Below are 19,202 nucleotides of genomic sequence, written 5' to 3'. Positions count from 1 at the left end.
TTCTAATGCTTTGTTGTGAAAGATGACCTCAAAAATCAGTGACTCTTTTGAAAATGCAATCCCCGGGTGGAACTTGCCAATAAAGCATTCTCTTGCATTTGCATAGTGATGATAACAATAAGAGTGTGGAGGCAAGATGGGAACCAGAGTTGGAGAGGAAATTTCAAACACAAGCAGCTCTTCCTTTGCCTCCCCTGACCCTCCGCCCCACAATGCTTAGCCAATTTTCTAAAATGAATGAAGGTTCTTGACATGAATAGGGTTGGAACAAAAGAGCCCCCTACACCATTAGATTCTCTTCATTAACATTTCATCTGCATTTATTCTGAGTAGGGGGTGGGCTCAGCAGGCTCTTCACTACACCATGAAAATGAAATAGGCTATTTTAAGAATAATAAAGAGCAACGAGCCTATTATGAAAATCAGCCCTCACTGTATGTTTCGCTGTGAATTTGACAATTGATGGGGAACCTTTGATTTCAATGGGGAGATATCACGAGCAACCAGCACCTCTTTTTTGAAGCAACTGAATTAGGAAGCCGCCTTCTATTGGCTCATCATTCCCTGCACCAACTGTGAGTAAAGTTTCAGCTGGTGGGTCAAATTTGGCCTCCCAGACTCTTCCATACATCCCAGGCGCCCATTTCTATCAAACCCTTGTCGATCCAACAATTATGTGATGTCACCTGAAGTCACTTTTCAATTGTTTGAATCTGCCTCACCAGTTTCTGCAGCTTCCTAGGGTTAGAATTAGGTTTTTATACATTTTACATACAAATGTCAGGTTCTGCACTTAGTCAGGAAGATCCAGCAGCACAAAGGTAAGATGGGTGACACCTGGCTTGCCAGTAGTAGACCACAAGCTTAACATGAGCCAATAGTGTGATACAGCAGCAAAAAAGGCAATGCTACTCTGTGATGCATCAACAGAAGTATAGCGTCCTGATCAAGGAAAGTAATAGTACCACTCTATTTTGCCTCAGTCAGACCACACCGGGAATACTGTTGTGGATACCACAATTTAAGAAGAATATTGACAAGCTGGAACGTGTGCAGAGGAGGGCAACCAAGATTATCAAGGGTCTGTAAACCAAGCCTAATGAGGAGTTGGGTATGTTTAGCTTGGATAAGAGGAGAGAAGATATGATAGCCATCTTCACATATCTCAAGGGCTGTCACATGGAAGGTGGAGCGAGCTTGCTTTCTCTTGTTCTGGAGAGTAGGACCCAAAACAATGGCTTCAAATTACAAGAAAGGAGACTCAGGCTAAACATCAGTAAGAACTTTCTGATGGTCAGAGCTGTGTGACATTGAAATGGACTCCCCTGAAAGGTGGTGCACTCTCCTTCCTTGGAAGTTTTTAAGCAGAGGTTGGATGGTCATCTGTCATGGATATTTTAGTTGAGATTCCTGCACTGCAGGGGGTTGAACTAGATGATCCTCAGGGTCACTTCCAATCATACAATTCTATGGTTCTATGATTGCTAGGTGGGCGGCCAAAAGAGTTCACTTACTTTGTCTTTACTGCGTTACAATACTCTGTTGTTTTTTCTGTAATAAACTGACAAAGCTACTCCTATGAAACTTCATTAACAGTGAAAAGTAAAACACTTAGGAAAAGTATTTTATCTATAAATATCTTTTGATGGCTGAGATATGCATGCCTATCATGTGCTACAATATATGTAAATATTACTGTATCAGCAGCGAGCAAAACCACAGAAATGCCAGATGAAAGCACAAATGAAAGCTTAAACAAATTGAGGTATGTGAATATACACTGGAAAATGATTTCCTAAAACTCTAATAGCTGTACATGCAGACTGGTATCAAAGGATTGAAATGAACTTCCCTCCCTCTCTCTCTGGAAAGTGCTCAATTGCTATTTTTAACTTCTGCTCCACTCCAGCTGTTGCTTGTTGAACAGATATGGTCCGAATCAAATAAACCATTCGTTTCCTCTCCACTCACTCCCAGTTAGGACTGTCACAATTCCAGGATTCTGTGGCTTGTAGTTCTGAAGGTGGAAGCCAGATATATACTGTTATGGGTTGGATGGGGGGATGGATCCTAGATCCTTGGGTGCCAGATTTCCTCTCCAGATTCTTGGATGCTGGAGTTTAAGCAGAGATGAGAGGCCAAGACAGGTTTTCTTCCAAACAGAGGGGCAGAGGGAAATGATGGCCCTGCCACTAAGCCAAAAGACAAAAGAGCCTACAGGTAACTGAGGGGAAAGTTGCCCGGGCAATTTGGGCATGGTGTCACACAGGAAAATTGTCATTTTAAAGCTAGTTTTGGAACAGCGGAAAGAAAGGGATGAGTTGTTTGGCAAGGGGTTTGTTGGGAAGGAGAAGCAGGAAACAGGTAGAATGTCATGAGGGGGCTGAAGGTCAGGACAATCTTGGTGGGCTGGCTGAAGGCAGGCTGGGTCAAAGACATGGAGGTGTCTTGGAATCTGATGCTTCACTGCTGTGGGGAACAGCCCCTCTTGAGATGTTGAATGCTGTCAACTATGTACTCCCTCCACTGAAAGCTTCTGGTATAAATATGTAAAAAATAAACCATATTTCTTAAAGACACAACAGTCTCCACTACCTGGATATACATAATAAATAATTAATAAGGCCTTATTACAAGAGACATGACACAACATAACCAGACACTGGAAAGCCCTTTCTGGCACAACGATTGACAATTGGTACAAAACAGTTTGGGAAACAGCTCTCCTTCAGAGATTGACAAACAGGCAATGGCTGACACATAGCTCAAGAAATATATCTTTACCTTGGTGTGTCTTAATTTCACATATATGCCAGTATTCCAGAAAATGAACAATCCCTGCAACAACATTTGGCTCAATCTGGTTGATCTAAATTTAAATTTAAATTACTATCTTCACTTTGAACCACCCCTCCCACGCTCATCAGTATAGTCTCATTGGTAACATAAGAGGAAAAACTACTATTACTCATACTTATTCTAAGTACACCATAAAGAAGGCTGATTGCCAAAGAATTGATGCTTTTGAATTATGGTGCTGGAGGAGACTCCTGAGAGTCCCACAGACTGCAAGGTCAAACCTATCCATTCTGAAGGAAATCAGCCCTGAGTGCTCACTGGAAGGACAGATAGTGAAGCTGAGGCTCCAACACTTTGTCCACCTCATGAGAAGAGAAGACTCCCTGGAAAAGACCCTGATGTTGGGAAAGATGGAGTGCACAAGGTGAAGGGGACGACAGAGGACAAGATGGTTGGACAGTGTTCTCAAAGGTACCAACATGAGTCTGACCAAACTGTGGGAGGCAGTGGAAGACAGGATTGCCTGGTGTGCTCTGGTCCATGGGGTCACGAAGAGTCGGATACAACTAAACGACTAAACAACAACAACAAAAATTCTAATTTTTTTTTATATATATAAATATTTATTAGAGTTTTTAAATACAAATGCACCAATAATAAACAATCTTACTTCTATCACAACGTAGTTTCATCACTTCTTTGGACTCCCTCACGTCTCCCGCTCCCATTTACATCGTTAAAGGATTTTTCCAAGCAAATTATCAACTTGTTTACGATCTTATATCCACTCAATCAAGTATAATCTAACAATTCTCCATAAAATTTATGTTTTCTTTAATCTCACTTATCATCAAATTCAAAATCTAATTTAGTGGTGGCCAATTTTTTATAATCTAGCATCCTTCTTAACATTCAACCAAATTATGTTTTTGTAAATACATCTTAAATTTCTTCCAGTCTTCCTCAATCCTCTCTTCTCCCAGGTCTCGGATTCTGCCAGTCATCTCGGCTAATTGCATGTAGTCCATCAGCTGCATCTGCCACTCTTCCAGTGTGGGTAGATCTTGAGTTTTCCAGTTTTTTGCGATGAGTATCCTTGCTGCCGTTGTTGCATACATAAAAAATGTTCGGTCCTTCTTTAACACCTTCTGGCCGACAATGCCCAGAAGGAAGGCCTCTGGTTTCTTAGGGAAGGTATACTTAAATACCTTTTTCAGCTCATTATATATCATTTCCCAGAAAGCCTTCACCTTAGGGCATGTCCACCAGACCAGAGGCAAGATGAGTCCTTTATACTTCTACAACACCCGGCATCCATTTACCTTCCATACGAGATGCGCTAATGAATTGAGACAACCTCCCTAGACCCATGGAAACATCTGGAGAGACCTATTAGATTAGAGTCTTTAATATGAACTATAAACTGGTTCTAAGTAGTGGTTCCAGCCCTTAAGCTGGTGATACACCTTTTCCCATTAATGACAGACTAGCTGCTATTGTTGTTATTTATTATATTCTAGTTGTGTTTATAACAGTATGGAAAGTGTAGCAACAACAAAAGAAACGAAATTCTATTTCCCCTTAGGTAAATGTTATATGCGATTTCATTGTCATTAATTGATAGAAAGTGGCTGGGTGAGGAGGAACAACACGGGATTTTTATTTTTTTGCCACAGCACTAATTTTCTTATGGACAATCCATCCTGGATTCCAAAATAACCCAAGGCTTCCACAGGACATAGCTTGAAAAATCAATGTTTTGAATGAATATGCAGTGCGTTTAACAAATCCTAAGACACAGTCCACCCTCTGGTGGGCATGCATTCTACAGCCTGCTGCCTCAATTGTGAAACCCGACCAAAAAATAAAAGCCCTTATATGGCAAAATACTCAAGGTGAACCCCATAATAAATGTGAGCCAGATGTGAACTCCTGACTCCCGAGAATGCCACTAATGTCATAACAAGTGAGAAAATAAATGCAGATTGCCTGTCACAGAAGTGCATAATCCAGCCAGATCTCATCAATTATATTAGCTTTTCATAAGGGAGACATAAGGTCCTGCACTGCTCAGAATTTATGACTGGAGGGTGCTTCCTCAAAGCACGACTGCAAGAGGAAATTGCTGGAGAAAGTATTCATCCCCCTGCCTTTCAGATGAGAACACAGTCATTAAAACCCCACTAATTCAGTATCTTTCTGTTGACCCTGAGTTAGAATATTCTTTGGCCATGGCATCACAGTTGGGGTGGGGGGTGTTCCAAAGACATCCTGCTTCTTTTTTTGACGGTTACAGGATGTTTTCATCTACAAATGGTAGTTGAACAGATTCCCTTGGAATGAGATGAAGGGAAAGAGTTCAGAGGAAGGGAGGCTGCCATTATTGATATTGCTGTATGGTCAAACCTAATATTATAATCTCCTCTTCCTTTCTCCCCTCTATTAAGAAAAAAATTGCAAAAGAAATGTTTCATTTATATAGGCAACATTTATATAACTATCAAAATATCATGATGTATCCATATACAAAATGTAATCATGGTTTAAAGAGTGTAGATATCTCCGGATACTATGATATTTTAAGCAGAATGTCAGTTTACATGAGTGAAAATAATATGTACAGTTGAACATTGTTCATTGTTGGAATGTAAAATTCCAAGACAAATAGACTTCGTTTTTCCGTTTTTGTTTGTTGCACTTTCTTCTATATATATTTATAATATGTGCATACTGTCAATGATGTTATGCCCCCTATGACTTTATCCGATTGCAAGATGTCAACTGATTTCTCTCATTTCCAATTTATTTCTATGACTACTTGGCTACAAGGACCATAGCTGCTGGAAGATCCTCCTTTTCTCCCCCCCCCCTCTAATTTATAAAGATGTGTAGATTGTATTTTACGGTATCTACCTCCAAAAGCAGCCTCCATGTACTATTAAAATATGGAGCAGTAAGAAACTAAGTACACACAATAACATGTGTATCTTATACACTGCAAACATAAAGATAATAAAACCAGCTATAATAAACAGCCTAATCAAAACAGCGTAATAAACCAACTTAAAACCAGCCGAAGCCTTACAAACCCTGCAGCCAGTTAAAACCTTATAGCAGTGGTTCCCAATTGTTTGTCTGGGAATCCCAGAGGCTTCGCTAACCCACCCAAGGTGTCTGTAGCCCCATTTACATAACAAAAACTATCATAGAGCTATCAACATTTTGAAAAGTAGGGGGTTCATGCAGAGGCGTAGGAAGGTAAGGTGGTACTTGGTGCGGAAAATTTCTTGTCACCCCCCCCACACACACATTGATTTTTAAAAAAAAACATTGCCTGCAAAAATGGTTTTACGTTATTTCGTATTTTCTTACAAAGGAATGCGGATTCTGGGCCTCTGATAACAAGTAGGCGACTGTGGACAGATACTTAAATCTACAGGATGCCTTGTGTTTTGGCTTGTGTTATTTTATTTATATTTATTGTTTATTTATTTAATAAAATTTATTTTAAAAAACCTGCAAAGTGGTTTACCAAAACAAAAACCCCCCACAGCAGTAAGAAATTAACAATCCTGCTTTAAAACATACAAAAGCTAAAATATTAAGATTAAAATTACTTCAACTTCCTAAGCATCTAGGTACGCTTGCCTAAAGAAGAATGCTTTTAGCAGGTGCCCGAAAAGAGTCTAGCAAAGGCAGGTGCTTTGTTGCAATAGGCGGGGAGTTCCAAAGTGCAGGTGCTGCCACAGTAAACAATGCAGTACAGATATTATGTGGAACCTGTAGTAGTGCTTGAAACTACTGAAAGTGATGTTTTATTTATTGTGATTTCACCATGTTCTGTATTATCTGAAAAGGAAAACATTTATTTAAAAAAGAGGACTGCACAGCAGCAAACTAGTCTCATCATGATCAGTGGGATTTATTCCGGAGCCGATGATGCATAAGATGGGCAGCAATCCTATTCACCCCTTGCATCCAACTTGTACCTAATTTTTTTTTTTTTTAATTTTAATCTTAATCTTAATCTTAAACTTTTCTTATGAATTGGCTAATATTTGTCCTTGTGAGTTGTGAACTGTGTTATACTACTTGTGGCTTGTACGAGTCCACTGTTTTATTTGATTTGTTTTGTTGTGTTGTGTTTCATGATGGGCGTAAAGCCGAATAAACATTTGATTGATTGATTGTACCTAAAACTCTGCACAAGCCTGCACCAGAGAATTGTAGAGTTGGAAGGAACCCCTGAGGGTCATCTAGCCAAACCCCTGGGGCAATGCAGGAATCTCAACTAGACCATCCCTGACCAATGGCCACCTGTCTTCTGTTTTTCCCCTCAGCCAGGACACACAACAACGGAGACTGGAGGTGGGGGAAAAGATAAATTTTGACAGTGGGGTAGATTTGTCAGGCATGCGCAGGAACAGCTTGAAGACATTACACAAAGAGGAACCCCACACAGGTTTCCCCACATGTAACGTAACAGGCAGGGAGCCAGCTCAGAGATAGATACAAGGGAGACACAGATACACAGGCACACAGAAGTAAATAATCCGGCCTTGGGGAGAGTGTTGGCCTTGGTGGGAATGTACAGTTTACTGTACTTAGATCGAGATGGGAGACTGAAAGGGCTTAAAAAAATAAAGAATAAAAGTCTTGTGTCTAGGAATATTTTCCTGCAAAAGCATCAGACTGGTTGTCAAAAGTGTAAACTTCATTAATGGACCCTATTTAAAGGAATTGGTCAACTACCCACAGAATTGCTTTGCTGATTTTTTTCTCATTTTCTTTTAATTACACATCTGCTTTTGGGTGGTCCTACCTTAATGCAGGGGAGGCTGGGGAAAAGGGGAGGCTGGCCTGCCAAATGCCCAGGGCGGCGCTGAGCTGCTCCTCCCGGCGCCATGCGCAGGCAAAACAGGGCGGCACCATTGCCATTGTCCCACGCGCTCCACTTTTGGGGGCGGCAGAGGCTTTGCGGAGGGGGATTGGGGCCGAAGGGGGTGTGCAGGGCAGGCAGCTGCCTTGGCGGGCTTCCTAACAGCCCAGAAAGTCGGCCTATGCGAATAAAATGAGACTAGGCCAGGTAGATTTGGCCTTGCCTTGCCTTTGCCCTGCCCCCAACCCAGCTGGCCAATCAGCTGTGGGCAGGGGGCGGGGCGAAGGCAAGGCAAAATCTACTCCAGTGTTTCCCAACCGGTGTTCCGCGGCACACTAGTGTGCCGCGAGACGTTGCCGGGTGTGCCGTGGGTGGGAGGCGGGCGAGTCGGGCTGCTTTAGCCCCGTGCGTGCTCTCCCAGCTGGAGAGGTGACGCACGCCTATGGAGGCTCCTGCCATAGGCGCGCGTCACCTCTCCAGCCGGGAGAGGGTCGCGGGGGGCTGCTTTAGCCCCGTGCGTGCTCTCCCGGCTGGAGAGGTGACGCGCGCCTATGGAGGCTCCTGCCATAGGCGCGCGTCACCTCTCCAGCGGGGAGAGGGTCGCGGGGGGCTGCTTTAGCCCCGCGCGCACTCTCCCGGCTGGAGAGGTGACGCGCGCCTATGGCAGGAGCCTCCATAGGCGCGCGTCACCTCTCCATCCGGGAGAGCACGCACGGGGCTAAAGCAGCCCCCCGCGACCCTCTCCCCGCTGGAGAGGTGACGTGCGCCTATGGCAGGAGCCTCCATAGGCGCGCGTCACCTCTCCAGCTGGGAGAGCACGCACGGGGCTAAAACGCAACCGTCTCCCGGCTGGAGACGCGGGGCTGGGGCGGGGGAAGCCCGAGCTTCCCCCTCCCCCAGAACGGGACCCAGAGCTCTGGGAGCTTGCGGGGCTGGGGGAGGAGGAAGCCCTCCGCCAGCCTCCAAACCATGTTGGGAGTCAGCGGGTGGGCGCGCTACGCCTCTCCCGCTGTCTCCCGAGTTTGCGGGGCTGGCGACGGGGAGGAGCAGGCTTCTCCCCCCGCCAGCCTTCTAGCCAAGTCGGGGGACAGCGGGAAGGGCGCGCTACGCCTCTCCCGCTGTCGCCCGATTTTGCGGGGCTGGCGATGGGGAAAAGCAGGCTTCTCCCCCCCCCCCCGCCAGCCTTCTAACCAAGTCGGGGGACAGCGGGATGGCGGCGTTCCTTCGGAGGACGCCGTGCTCCGCGCTGGTGTTGGCCAGCCTTGCGCACCGGGGGATCTCCCCCCAGGAGCGCAAGGCTTGCAGGCGGCGCAGAGCACGGGGCGCCCTTCAGAGGACGCCCCGTGCTCCGCGCTGTGTTGGCAAGCCTTGCACACCGGGGGGGGCGCGTGGGGCGCCCTGAAACAGAGGGTTCCCCATGCTGCGGACTGTAGCCTGCCGCCCGATGCGCGGGGCGCCCTGAAGCAGAGCGCCCCTTGCGTCAGGCAGACATGGGCCAGCCCCACAAGCTCGGGGGACAGTGGGGAGGCGCAGCACCGCCATCCCACTGTTCCCCGACCTGGTTTTTGGGGGGGAAATAAAGGAAAAAAAAATTTCCTTTATTTCCCCCCCCAAAAAAACACGTAGGTGCGTCCTATGGGACGGAGCGTCCTAAAAATACGGTACTTACTATTTCATAATAAAGTAATTATAAAATACCGGTACTTTCTTTGTGTTTATTTGATGCCTATTAAAGAGAGTTACTTTATATATAGTCAATATAGGCACAGAGTTAATTTTTTAAACATTTTCTAATGGTGGTGTGCCTCGAGATTTTTTTCATGAAACAAGTGTGCCTTTGCCCAAAAAAGGTTGGGAAACACTGATCTACTCGGCCTAGCCTCATTTTATTCACATAGGCTGACTTTCTAGGACCTGGGAAGCCCAGTGGAAAGTAGGACGGTAGAGTGGTTCATAAAAAACTTTTTTTAAAAAAATGCCTTCTCCAAAGGTCTTGCCTTTAATTAATTAATAAATAAATAATTAATTTAGTTAATATCTTGACCCTGCTCCACTGAATTGAAATTTCAGCCTTCACGACATAGGGAAACGGCCAAGGTCAAACAGCTATTTTCGTGGAGGAGGGTCAAGATATTAACTGATATGCATGAAATTTTGTATAAAGCTATATAATCCCTAATGTAGTAAGAAAAGACCTTTGGAGCAGGGCAGTACAGTGGTAGCTGGGCAGTACAGTGGTACCTCGGGTTAAGAACTTAATTCGTTCCGGAGGTCCGTTCTTAACCTGAAACTGTTCTTAACCTGAAGCACCACTTTAGCTACTGGGGCCTCCCACTGCTGTCACACCACCACCGCCCAATTTCTGTTCTCATCCTGAAGCAAAGTTCTTAACCCGAGGTACTATTTCTGGGTTAGCGGAGTCTGTAACCTGAAGTGTATGTAACCCGAGGTACCACTGTAATTGTTCCTTGATAATTTGTCACCCCCTCCATGATGGAACCCGGAGCGAACCGCCCCGCCCTTCTTCCTATACCCCTGGGTTCATGGCTTGGCTTTTGAAAAACAGGGGTCTGTAATACTTTGCTAATTGGGAACCACTGCACCTATGGGACTACCTTTCTCCTTGAGTCCCTGGAGAACTTGGGGCTCTCTAGAGGTTTTGCTGGACTCCAGCTCCCATGAGCCCCAGCCAGCATGGTCAATGGTCCTGGATGGTGGGAGCTGTAGTCAAGCAATGCCTGGCATGCCACAGGCTTCTTGGCACCAACTAGAACATAAGAGCCCTGCTGGCCCATCTAGCCCAGATTCCCATGGGAAGCTTGCAAGCAGAAATCAAACAGTGTTCTCCTCCTGCAGTTCCCAATAATGGAGATTAAGAGGTATGTTGTGTCTGTCCGTGGAGATAGAACATAACCATCATGGCTAATAGGCATTGATAGCTTTATCCTCCATGAATGTCCCTAATCTCTCTTAAAGCCATCCAAATTGGTGGCTTACCATTACATCTTGGGTAAGCAAAATCTATAGTTTAAGTATACATATATGAAGAAATGTTTGTCCTGTGTCAACTGGTAGCTTTGACAGTGGTGGGGAGAGAGGAAACTTCTGTCAGGAGAGCGGTAAAAGAAAAATGGTTACAATCACATCTCTGTGCTGTGGTCATGATCCTGACTTGGGCCCCTTTCTATTTACAGAAGTTACACAGCTCCCATTAGTGGGCATGGATTCCTTTCAAGGGGTGGCTATGGGGATTGTATCATAAGGGATGCATAAAGAATATACTAAGATCCTTCTGGATTGGGTCAAAGGCTCATCTAGCCCATAATGACAACATAATTACAATGTAATTTACGTAAGTTACATAATTCAGCCACAGAGGACAGCAAGATGGACAACGTAGGTTTTGGTGAACGGCGAACCACAGTGGAATGGAAGCATTGCTGCATTCAAGGAAGACAGGGGGAAGGGAACAAAAATGCCTTCTTACATTTCTAATGCCTGCCCCACAAACACACATTACTTTTCTAATCTGTGTCCTTTGCACATGCTTAATGGAAGAATTGTGAGGGGGACTGAGCAGGGAGCCTGCCCAACGGAAGGATCCTATTTGTTGCCAGCTGCAGTGATTTGCCTGAAAAATTCAATACCTTACAAAGCAGCAAGGTTAAGAGGGAGATTAGGTCAGTGTTGAGCAATGCTGCCACCTAGTGAGCAATTTCGGTTTCCAACAACTTCTAATGCAAATACAGCTCTTCCACTTGTAGAGCAACTAAATGGCGGAGGTCCAGGGCAGGTTTCGCAAAAACATTTCACTGCGATGCCGGAGAATTGTGAACTCTGTTGTTATGACCTAAGAAAATTTCCCTTCTGGGTCAGTAATATCACAGAGGGCTATTCTACAGAGGGCTATTCTCTATCTGAGAGCTGCCCAAGCCAAGTTCGCTTTAAAAATAAGGAACCATCAGCATTCAAGCAACAATTCCAACACCAAAGAAAAGAGGAACTGAAAGCAACCAGCGTGGCTGCCTAAGGAGCTTACAGGTGAGCTGAAGAAAGGCAGGTAAGAAACGAAAGAAGGGGGAAATCACAAAGGAAGAGTATGCACGAGAAGCCAACAGTTGCAGAGAGAAGGTCAGGCAGGCTAAAACTGAGAATAAGCTCAGGCTTGCAAGAGAGTTGGAAAATAATAATAATAATAATAATAATAATAATAATAATAATAATAATAATAGTTTGTTTATTATTCGAAGCAAGAGGAAGGACTACAGGTCCCAGAATTCCCAGCCGTATAAATCAACATGTGGTGTAGTGGTTATAGCACTGGACCTGGGAGACCAAAGTTCCAATCCCCACTGGGCTATGAAGCTCACTGGGTGACCTTGGGGGCCAGTTACTGCCTTCCCAGCCTTGCAGGCTCGTTGTGAAGATAAAATAAGGAGGGGGAGAACCGATACCATGAGCTCGTTGGAGGAAAGGTGGTGTATACAGTGGTACCCTGGGTTAAGTACTTAATTCGTTTCGGAGGTCCGTTCTTAACCTGAAACTGTTCTTAACCTGAAGCACCACTTTAGCTAATGGGGCCTCCTGCTGCTGCCGTGCCGCCGGAGCACGATTTCTGTTCTCATCCTGAAGCAAAGTTCTTAATCCGAGGTACTATTTCTGGATTAGCGGAGTCTGTAACCTGAAGTGTATGTAACCTGAAGCGTATGTAACCCAAGGTACCACTGTACATGTAAGAATGAATGAATAAATGAATGAATTTTGGGCTCATTCCAAGACTGGCTTAGCACTTTTAAACAGATGTGAGATTTTCCATTCAGAGGGAGAGAACCAGGCCCGTGCAGATCTTGCCTGAGGCCTGGGGCAGGAGTCTTGTTAGAATAAAGTCACAAACTTGATCAAAAAAGCAGCTGCCCCCTGCTGGCCCCCCTCCCCAGCCAGCTTAGCCGTCTGAGTCTTGGGGCAAGTGTATCCAGCTGCCCACCCCTTTGCATGGGCCTGGGGAGACCCATGTACTCCACCCTGATATACTTGAAGAAAAAGGTGGGCTATACAGTGGTACCTCGGATTAAGTACTTAATTCATTCCGGAGGTCCATTCTTAACTTGAAACAGTTCTTAACCTGAAGCACTACTTTAGCTAATGGGGCCTTCTGCTGCCGCGCCGACGGAGCACGATTTCTGTTCTCATCCTGAAGTAAAGTTCTTAACCCGAAGCACTATTTCTGCGTTAGCGGAGTCTGTAACCTGAAGCGTATGTAACCTGAGGTACCACTGTAAATAGATAAACAATATTTTTAGTGATGCAAAGCCTCTGTTGTGGCAATTCATGACAGACCCCTGCATGCTGCAACTAGTGTCAAAGCCAGACTCAGGCCCGAGCTGAGGAGAGGCAGCAGGTGAGGGGATGCGCAACCCGACATCACCACTGACAGAAGCCCCAGGCCTGTGCACTGCAGCTTTCCAGTTCCAGCATCTGAATCTCCACACTAGGCACACTAAGATCTGGGGCTGCAGCACTTCTAAGCCCTTGCCCAGGGCCTTTGTGGTGGACTGAGGCAACCACCTTGGGCAGTAGAATCCCGCAGGGTTGTGCCCTGCCTGCTACCGCTGGGGTTATGCATGATCTTGTGGAACTCTCATGGAGGTCACAAACAAATGGAGCTCACACAACTTGAAAGCCTCATTATCACCTCATTTGCTCACCAGAGTAAGGAAGGCCCATCAATTAACCTCGTTCTCTGGCAGATGGCAGATGGCACCTTCAAGAACAAAATTCATTTTTCTAAAGGGATTTATTCTTGTTCAAGCTCCACATGTCCAAAAAAGGGAACCAGTTGCTCTTTAAGTTCATCTTTTCACCAAGTAGGCCAGTCTGGTTCACTTTCAGTTCTCAATTCAATTTCATCCAAACGCCCCACCCCACATTCCGAATATTACAGGCTGTTGTGCTGAAGCATAGAGGATGTTTAAGAACACTAAGTACCGTATTTTTCACCCTATAGGACGCACTTTTTCCCCTTCGAAAATGAAGGGGAAATGTGTGTGCGTCCTGTGGGGCGAATGCAGGCTTTCGCTGGAGCCTGGAGAGCGAGAGGGGTCAGTGCGCACCGACCCCTCTCGCTCTCTAGGCTTCAGGAAGCTATCCGCAAGCCTCCCGCGCCCGACGGGAGGTCCCGCCGGGCGCGAGAGGCTTGGGGTGGCAGCCTGCATCCCAAGCACGGGGTGCCCTCCAGAGGACGCCCCGTGCTTCGGGCAGATGTCCGCAAGCCTTGCGTGCCGGGCGGGAGATCCCGCCGGGCTCGCAAGGCTTGCAGGCAGCAGCCTGTTCTGGGGGCTGGGGTCGGGAAGCTCGGGCTTCCCCCGTGCCAGCCCCGCGGCTGGGGGGGGGGAAATAATTTTTTTTCTTTATTTCCCCCCCCAAAAAAACTAGGTGCGTCTCATGGGGTGGTGCGTCCTATGGGGCGAAAAATACAGTATACATCTAAAAGCAGAGGCTGTTGAAGGTGAATTGCTTAATTCATTTCCCCCAACAATTCTGATTTTTAAGCTTAAAGACCCACAGAGTATAACTAGTAAAAAAGCACATGTGAGATTTTATTTATTTATAAAAATATGTGTATACTGCTGTGTCATAAAAAAATATCAAAGTGGTTTACAGCAATAAAACAAAAAACCATATAATAAAAAAGTATAAAAAATAAGAAACAGGCATCAGTTAACCATTTTGGAATAATGTGTTCTTTATTGCCTGCGTAGGCCTGGAGGAATAGAAAAGTTTTCAGCAGGCATTTAAAAGCTGGCACAGAAGGCGCCTGTGGGATCTCTAGTGGCAAAGTGTTCCACAGGACTGGGCTAATGACACTAAAGAGTGGCTGTGGAAACCCAGCCAGATGGTTGGGGTATAAATAATAAATTATTATTATTACAGTGATACCTTTGTTCTCAGACTTAATCCATTCCAAGAACCAGTTTGACTCCCGAAACCATTTGAAAACCAAGGGGCAGCTTCTGATTGGCTGCAGGAGCTTCCTGCACTCATCAAGTGGAAGCCGCATTGGACATTTGGCTTCCATAAAACGTTCGTAAACCAGAACACTTACTTCCGGGTTTGCGGCATTCAGGAGCCAATTTGTTTGACAACTACAGTGGTACCTCGGGTTACAAACACTTCGGGTTACAGACTCCGCTAACCCGAAAGTAGTACCTCGGGTTAAGAACTTTACTTCAGGATGAGAACAGAAATCGTGTGCCGGCGGCACAGCAGCAGCAGGAGGCCCCATTAGCTAAAGTGGCACCTCAGGTTAAGAACAGACCTCCGGAACGAAGTTAAGTTTGCAGCCAGAGGTACCACTGTAAGCCGTTCGAGAACCAAGGTGCGACTGTATTATTATAAAGTCTCAGTTTCATATTGCTGTCAAATGAGCCTCACCGACTCAGGGAATGACCAAGGATGCTACTGCAGATCCTGGTGATCAGTCTGGGATTATCAGGATTCAGACATTTCCTGAGTGATCTTGGACCTAAGTTTTTCAGGGCTTTGCAAATTAGCAAAAGAACCTTGAACTTGGCTTGGTAGCGGATGGGCGGCTAGCGCAGCTGTTTCAAAAACAGAATCTCATGCTCTTGACTAGAAGCTCCCACCAACAATCTGGCCCCGCATTCCGCTCCAGCTGCAGCTTCTGAAGCAGAGCCAAGACCATCCCTACATAGACCGCTTTGTAGTCGAGGTAGAAGTGGAAATCCTTCAAGTTCTACCTCAAAAGAAATTTAATTTATGTTCCATTCACCCAGCAACTATGGGAATTGCTTTCAGGTGGTGTAAAAAACAAAACAAAAAAACCTTTAACAAATTATGCGGACTTTGTTAATTCAAAATAGTTCTCTCCAAGCACTGTCCCAGAGTCCTACAGTTACCAGGACTCGGTCAGGTAAGACTACACCACTCAGCTTGAGCAGCTGGACCAAGTTTCTGGAGATGAGCCTGATGGCGGTGATGAGTGAATTCCTATGCCCCACAAATAACCCAGAGATGCATTAGTTTGCCTATCCATGGACTAGATGAACCTTTTGTTCCCTTCCCAATCTCTTTCTGAATACCTAACAAGAATTGGCATTGATGCTAGTGCTAGTAGTATTATTTTGCCAAAATCTGGCCTCCTGTTTCTTACGAGGTTTCCTCTACAAAAGAGTCTGTCTCCCCCCCACACTGCCTCATTCTCAGAGCACTTGCAAATCTGTTTAGAATTTATGGATGCTATAGTTGAGATTCCTTCATTGTGGGGGGTTGGACTAGATGACCCTCGGGGTCCCTTCCAGTCGTACAGTTCTCTGATTCAAAGATTCCAAGGGTGTGGGGCTTTGAGCACTGATGGCAAGGTGGCCAAGGATGGCGTGTGCTTTTTTCTTTCCAGTGCGAACATTTCTCCAGTGCTCTGCAGCCCGCCGCCCCCCGGCTGCTCATGGTTCCTGATCTGAAAAAAGCTCATGATGTCTTCCCCTGGGCTTTGACTGAAGTGTGGACATCTAGGAAGGATGCAGAGTGTGAACCACAGGTAAGATGATTTGCAGAACCAAAGAAAGGGCACTCACAGGTACCCTTCATCCACCTCAAAATTAAGCAGGGGCACTCTCGTCTGCTTCAACAGGTATTCACCAAAGGTTTTCCCTGTCCTTTGATAATTATGGAATCCAATTTCTTTTCTCATTAATTGATGGAGGATGATAGAAAGAAATAATACAGTGGTACCTTGGTTCTCAAACTTCATTCTTTCTGGAAGTCCTTTCCAAAACCAAGGCACGCTTTCCCATAGGAAGTAATGCAAAATGGATTAATCTGTTCCAGACTTTTAAAAACAACCCCTAAAACAGCAATTTAACATGTATTTTACTATCCAGCAAGACCATTGATCCATAAAATGAAAGCAATAATGAATGTCCTGTACTATAAAATAAATAAGACAGTATTGTAGATGATAAAAATTAAAATTATTTTTTTTTCTTACGTGCACTGATGATAGTTCATTGTTTGGATGGGGGGGGGGGGCTTTTATCCATTTCTGCAGTCACACAATCAATCAATCAGTAGCTGAACTGGGTTCCACACAGTCAGAAAAACAAATTAACCGAAAAAGCCTCAAAAACAAAAATGCAAAATAAATAGCAAAAACAAAAGTGCCAAACTTAATCCATTCTGTTTGACTTCCAAAATGTTCAAAAACCAAGGCACAGCTTCTGATTAGTACAGGTGTCCCAGAAACCATAGCCAAAAACCGCATCAGATGTTCGGCTTCCAAAAAATATTCAAAAACCAGAACACTTCTGGGTTTTCAGCATTTGGGAGCCAAGGCGTTTGAGAACCAAGGCGTTTGAGAACCAAGGTACCACTGTACAGGACAAATGCTCTGCACAACACTAATGTTTACATGCAGCTGTACTTAAGCTACTATCTGTCAGATAAAAGGAAAACAAAAACAAAAATGTTCTATCTAAGAAATGTCCCGTTTAGATGGTGCTATCTAAAAAATGTTCCATTTAGATGGTTCTATCTAAGAAATGTCCTGTTTTGATATAGCTAAAATTGTAGCAGATGTTTTGGCAGGATTTTGGCTCCCCCATGTTGATGCAGTATTCTTGACTTGAGCCATCTTGCCATGTAAATAGGTAGCAAACCCTTTTCCAGATTGTGGTGTGGATCCAAACGCTTCCCCTCTTGGGTCCCTTCTCTGAACAAAACTGCTTAGATTAGAAAAAATAAAATAAACATGTTGCCTTGGGGAGAATCCCTGCTGGAAACGAACTCATGTTTTATTAAGCAATTCACACAGGGCAATTTTATTAATATTTTATGCCGAGCACAGCCGTTGCTGAAAAGAGGTTAACTAACAGTGTTTGCTGTGTGTTTGCAAAAGACGGGGGCTTGCCGTTGGCACCCAGAAATAAAATAAACAATAGTTTGCATGTTCCACTGATGGAGGGGAGCAGGAAGCAGGGTGCAAAGCTTGATCCCAGAATGCTTGCTCATGTTCCACTAGGATCAATGGGATTTGAAGCATCAAATAAGCAACCCCAAAATGAATTTGTGAGAACAATGGAACCATCTCCGATCTGATTATGCTGAAAGTCAGGGAACCAGCACTTTGAAATTCAAGAAGGGCGAAATGTAATTTTCTAAGAATGAAGGCAGAGGTAATACAAAACGGGAAAGTCGCAGCAAATCCTTATTAAAGATTTGACCCTTTCTGCCCCAGTTTTGAAAGTTGTCGCCATACCACCAGCACAGATGAGCAGCCCAAAGCTTTTTTTTTTTTTTTTTTTTTTTCAAAGCAAGAGTGGGCAACTGGATCCACTTGGTGGGCCAGGTACAGTGGTGCCCCGCAAGACGAACACCTCGCAAGATGGAAAACCCGCTAGACGAAAGGGTTTTCCGTTTTGGAGGCGCTTCGCTAAACGAATTTCTCTATGGGGTTGCTTCGCAAGACGAAAAAATCTTACGAGTTCCCGCGGTTTCCCCCCGCTTTTTTCCGCCCTTTCCCTAAGCGCTAAGCCGCTTCTCAGCTGTTCCGCTGATAAGCCGCTTCTCAGCTGATCGCTAAAAGCCGCTAGACCGCTAATAGCGCTAATCCGCTAAGCTGTCAATGGGCTTGCTTCGCAAGATGAAAAAACCGCTATACGAAGAGCCTCACGGAACGGATTAATTTCATCTTGCGAGGCACCACTGTATTCTCTTCCCCCACTAAGATCTCCAAAGGGGATTACTTCCTGCCCTGTTTGTTTATTTATTGCATTTCTCTCCCACCTTTCCTCCATTACGGGATGTGGGTGGCACTGTGGGTTAAACCACAGAGCCTAGGACTTGCCGATCAGAAGGTTGGCGGTTCGAATTCCCGTGACAGGGTGAGCTCCCGTTGCTCGGTCCCTGCTCCTGCCAACCTAGCAGTTCAAAAGCACGTCAAAGTGCAAATAGATAAACAGGTACCGCTCCAGTGGGAAGGTAAACGGCGTTTCCATGCGCTGCTCTGGTTCGCCAGAAGCGGCTTAGTCATGCTGGCCACATGACCCAGAAGCTGTACGCTGGCTCCCTTGGCCAATAAAGCGAGATGAGCACCGCAACCCCAGAGTTGGCCACGACTAGACCTAATGATCTGGGGTCCCCTTTACCCTTTTTTCCTCCATGGAGCTCAAGGTGATACACATGGTTCTTTGCCCCCCCACCATTTTATCCTCACACCATTTTATCACCTGTGAGACAGGTTGGGCTTACACTGAGAGACTTGCCCAACATCACCCAGGTGAGCTTTTATGTGGCTGTGAGGGAATTTGAACACAGGTCTCCCAGGACTTGGTCTGACACTCTAACCACTACACTGCCACTAAGGCTTACACTAACTGGCTGATCATAGCAAACAGCCACCCCTTCTGAGGAGACAGTGGTGGTTAGAGTGTTGTACTAGGCCTTGGGTGACCAAGGTTCAAATGCCCACTAACCCATGAAACTTGGGCCAATCACTGCCATGAATCCTACC

At 45.3% G+C, this 19,202-nt stretch overlaps 1 protein-coding gene and 1 long non-coding RNA gene across 3 annotated transcripts in view; one reads left to right on the top strand and one right to left on the bottom strand.

The window, feature by feature from the left end:
• Positions 1–19,202, bottom strand: part of LOC309333671 — an 86,820-nt gene that overhangs the window by 7,893 nt on the left and 59,725 nt on the right. The gene's annotated exons all lie outside the window — the stretch shown is intronic.
• The window catches only part of CAPN6 (calpain 6), a 76,837-nt gene continuing 69,214 nt past the window's right edge, over positions 11,580–19,202 (top strand). The window contains exons 1-3 of one of the 2 annotated variants that reach the window (XM_081846973.1): positions 11,580–11,719; positions 16,092–16,232; positions 17,712–17,865. The gene's annotated coding sequence lies outside the window, so the exon portion shown is untranslated. The remainder of the gene's footprint in view (positions 11,720–16,091; positions 16,233–17,711; positions 17,866–19,202) is intronic. The other variant, XM_081846972.1, reaches the window with a different exon arrangement.

This window comes from Podarcis erhardii, assembly GCF_964252035.2.
Source record: "Podarcis erhardii genome assembly, chromosome: Z".
NCBI classification, from domain to species: domain Eukaryota; kingdom Metazoa; phylum Chordata; class Lepidosauria; order Squamata; family Lacertidae; genus Podarcis; species Podarcis erhardii.
Note: the sequence above shows the minus strand (reverse complement) of the source record. Positions and strands in the feature narration are given on the sequence as shown.